At 50.4% G+C, this 4,614-nt stretch overlaps 1 pseudogene; it reads right to left on the reverse strand.

The window, feature by feature from the left end:
* Positions 1-3,039: 3,039 nt before the first annotated feature.
* Positions 3,040-4,304, reverse strand: LOC119273161 (annotated as a pseudogene).
* Between the last annotated feature and the right edge of the window lie 310 nt (positions 4,305-4,614).

Raw genomic sequence — 4,614 nt, forward strand, 5'->3', positions numbered from 1 at the left:
CTAGGACTCCATTGAGCCCGGTATTTTGAAGAATTCAAAAATCAACTTTTGAAGTTTGAAAATGCCTGACAAAAAACTCTTGTAAATAAGGATGTATGTTACATGTTTGTAAATTCTCATGATGAAATATTTAAGGGCTTATTTGGATTGAGGAATTCAAAAATGGAGGAATCAAAAAATCCAGACGATTCAAATCCAAATAACCCCTTAGATGTGAGCTACACAGAGAGCAAAATCATGTGTGTTTACAGTGAATTGAGCACAAGCACACGCGAGTAGGAGTGTTGTGTCGTTCATCGCCACAGGAGGCCCTTCGCTCGAACGCACTGCTCAGGATGCCATGCCCCCCGCCCGAATCAGGACGAGCTTTGCCCGGTGAAGGCAATTGGGGAGGGACGAGTCCTCTTGTGGGGGTGAGCCGATGACCCAGTGACCCTTGGGCAGGGTGACACGTCGCTTTCTCTGTCTTTTGACCTTCCAACAAAGATCAAACGACTCATGGTGTTGACTGGTAAATACTACTCCCTTCGTTTCAAAATAGATGAGCCAACTTTGTACTAATTTTGTACTCCCTCTGTAAACTAATATAAGAGTGTTTAGATCACTAAAATAGTGATCTAAACGCTCTTATATTACTTTACAGAGGGAGTACTAAAATTAATATAAAGTTGAGTCATCTATTTCGGAACGGAGGGAGTACTTTTCACTCACAAGTCAAATACCTAATTTTCTTAGTGCGTTAGTCACGTGTTTCATGTTTTCACCCAATACATTGATCCTCATAGTGCTATCCCATGTAGTATCCTCTATACCATTCTCTCGCTGAGATGAACTCAAGGCATTTTTTGGTGCACCTTTTGATGGAATCGGTCTTCGCCTAGAGTGATGTCAGACCTCAACATCATTTCTTCTGTACTGTGGCCTCTATGTTGTGCAAATAGACAAGTAGTTTGCAGTGCTCCGTTGAGTGGGCGAAGCACAAATCAAGCGACAAGAGCCAGAAAACTACTTCTCTACTTGATGAAGAATAGGAGGGTAAATGTGCCGAGGAAGGACCGAATGTAATTGATAGGGTTAGCGCTATCATCAATAACCATAGAAAGGATCAGGACCGAGTTATTTACCCAAAACCACCACACTTGAGGCTAGGGTAACAACTTGATACCACATTTGAGGCAGGGCACAAGAAACCACCAATTTTGTGCCTAACGAGTAACACAGAGCACTGATAGTCGGATAACCTCACGAAAACAGCCAAACTGACAGGTTGGGCCCACCTGTAAGGCTGACGTGGCATGCCTATGTGGAAATTTTGCTGACTTGGACGAGGGTCCCACATGTCATCCACACATTGCCTTCTTCCTCCTCAGCTCTTCAACAGGTCACGCGGAGGATGGGAGCGGCAGGGAAGGTGGAGTGGAGCTCGCCGGCGGCGCCCAAGAGCAGTGCAGGCCACCACGCTCGCGTAAGAGAAAAAGGAGGCCACCACGCTCTGGTGGTGAAGAGGTGCTCGTCCTCGTCGCCCGCCCTACTTGGCCAGAAGAGGAAAAAGGAGGGCAGGCGCATGGCGGCGGCGCTCTGATTGCTGAACGTTGGCGGCGGATGGTGTTGGCGGCGTGGAGCTCCACGACAGCGCCGAAAGACGACATTGACGCTCGTGACTGGGAGCAACGAGGCGGGGTCGCATGGCAGGGGGAGCAGAGCAGCCGCGCGGCCTGCTGCCGCTGGTGGTTCCGCTCGATGCCTTCTTGCCTCCTCCCTTTGTTCCCTGCTGCATCGCCATTGACGGCGAACCGGGGATTTGCAGCGCCTTTGTGTTGATGTCCGCACCGCGTGGGGCCGCAGGCAGAGCTCCGACGAGATCCCGCGCCAGCCATGTCCGCGTCCCCTCCGACGGGCAGCCACTTCTACAACGCGGCCCGCAGACGCGAGCTAGTCTCCCGACGAGATGACCTGGCCTAGCATTGCCGTTGCGCACGTCCTCTGTGGTGGAGGCGCCGGTGATGTCCATGGTTCAGCGCTCACAACCTGTTCGGTTAAATGCCCACAGGGAGAAAGAGAAAGAAATACAAGAGAAAAGATGAAGAAAACACTTCAGTTATTGACATGTGGGACCCTCGTCCAAGTCAGCAAAATTTCCACATGGGCATGCCACGTCAGCCTTACAGGTGGGCCCAACCGGTCAGTTTGGCTGTTTTCGCGAGGTTATCCGACTATCAGTGCTCTATGTTACTTGTTAGACACAAAATTGGCGGTTTCTTGTGCCCTGTCTCAAATGTGATATCAAGTTGTTACCCTAGCCTTAAATGTGGTAGTTTTGGGTAAATAACTCATCAGGACCTGATGAGGTCGTCGAACAATGTCATGTTGAGTGTAATCCTACTATTTGAGTAATACAAAGTATTTCCCCGCAAAAAAAAAACAACCATAGAAAGGATTGATCAAGGTTGCGTGCATTTGGGAAAAGAGGGAAGGAAGCGGGCACTTGTACATATCTTCTTAGTCATTTTGGTAAACTTATCACCTTGTTTGTAGTCTCATATAAAATAATAGTGAAATGTGTATTGACGATGGCACTTCTATGTAAAATGGTTTTCCTTTCTTTTGCGGGAAAAAAAGAATATGGTTCTCATTTGGAAAGAAGGGTCTGAGTATGTCACTATCGACTAGATTAATGTTCGATTTTGATCAGAGGGCGATAAAAACCATCTAAGGGGCCATGACTGCACAAAAACACTGCTAGGTGCGAGTTGAAGGTCTAAAGTATCGGAGAAGTATAGAAGAATTGAAATGTAGTTCAACAGAAGTTGAGAGGTGAAATCTATACTATTTCCTCGGGAAAAAAGGGCCGACTATATGTAAGTCGTCTGAAAATTAATTTTGGGGAAGTCGGTTTTCTGGGCCTTTAGATTAAGATACAACATCCAACGACTGTCCTTCTATTTCTTCTTCATCTTTCTTCTTCTCCAATCGTCCCTCCTCGCATAAAACTGACTTATCCTAATTGTAAATTCGGTCAACTTACATATAGCTATTGTAAAAAAAAAAGGAAATTAACCTGACTTTGGTCAAACCATCAAGGATCTTTGCATACACCAGATGAATCATGATGTCGGACAGTTAAAACACAGGAAGTGCTAAATCTAGCTGACAACTTCATCGCCACACATAGCCATCTTGACTTTATTTCTGCATAACTCTTATTCCAGGGCGACATTAGTCGAATTGATTGACATAGAAAATAGCATTATTCTGCCAAACCCACCAGATAATTCCATCTATTTCTTGCATGAAGGGAGGGGAGCACCACAGAGGCACTTGTTGTGCTGAAAGTTGTAGAGATCGAACCTCGCCATGTTACCGCCGGCGGGCACAGGGCCGCAGAGCCTGTTGTAGCTGACGTTGAAGAAGTTCAGGTTGGACATGCTCGCGACCTGCGCCGGGATGCTGCCTTGGATGGCATTGTGGCTCACATCGACGAAGTAGAGCCGCTCCGGGAGCACCACGCCTGAGAGGTCGAAATAGAAGGTGTTGCGGGACAGGTCGATGTACTGCAGCTCCTTCCCGCGGCCGAAGAGGCCCGACGCGTCGCCGGTCAGGTCGTTGCGCGACAGGTCGAGGTGCGTGAAATTCACGGCGCCGAAGTCTGCCGGGATGGGCCCAGTGAGGTTGTTGTGCGACAGCCAGAGGTAAACGTCCTGGTGCGGAGACTTGCTGAGGAACATCGGGGGGATGTCGCCGGTGAGGCGGTTGCGGCTGAGGTTGATGCCGCGCAGATTGGGGATGGTCCCCAGCGACGCCGGGATGGCGCCGCTTAGAGAGTTGAAGGAGAGATCGAGGAAGTTGAGCTTCTTGAGCGCGCCCAGGAAGGACGGCATTGGGCCGGACACGGCCGTCCAGGAGATGCGGAGGCTGGAGAGGTTGGAGAGCTTGCCGATGGCCGGCGGTATGGGGCCCGAGAGCCCCGGGAGGTGGCGCAGGGTGAGGTCCTCCAGGTGGAGGAGGCCGGCAAGGGCGGTGGGGATGGTGCCCGTGAGGTTGGCGTCCTGGAAGATGGCGAGGCCGACGACACGGCCGGTGAAGCGGTCGCAGGTGACGTCCTACCAGTCGCAGCAGGGGTTGTCGGGCTTCCAGGACGCGAAGTCATAGGCCTCCCCGAAGGCGGCCTTGACGGCGAGCAGCGCCGCCTTGTCGCCTGGGTGGCAGTCCTTGTACGTTGGTTCCGGAGAGGGCTCGGCGTTGGCCGCGCCGGCGAGGAGAGAGCAGAGGAGGAGGACGAGCAGAGCGGGTGAGTGGATCCTCATCCTGTCGGCTGTGTCTGTGTGTGTAGCTTTGATGCTATGCGTGTCCACTTCCATCCTCGTCTCCGTCCCATGCTGCATATTTGTACGCTTAACTAATGCACTTGGACCTACTCCTAAGCATTGCAGCATACTCCTAGTGTAATGGAGTGGTATCTAACTAGTCAGAGAAGAAGACCAAACATGGATCACATCAAGAATAAGGTGCATATAATACAGAGTTAATACAGCTAGCTTTTACCCCTCACATGCGATGTGTTTGGCAAATCGGCACCAAATGGACGACTGGTCAAAGTGTCCAACACGCTGCCTC

Source organism: Triticum dicoccoides, chromosome 3A (genome assembly GCF_002162155.2).
Source record: "Triticum dicoccoides isolate Atlit2015 ecotype Zavitan chromosome 3A, WEW_v2.0, whole genome shotgun sequence".
Taxonomy (NCBI): domain Eukaryota; kingdom Viridiplantae; phylum Streptophyta; class Magnoliopsida; order Poales; family Poaceae; genus Triticum; species Triticum dicoccoides.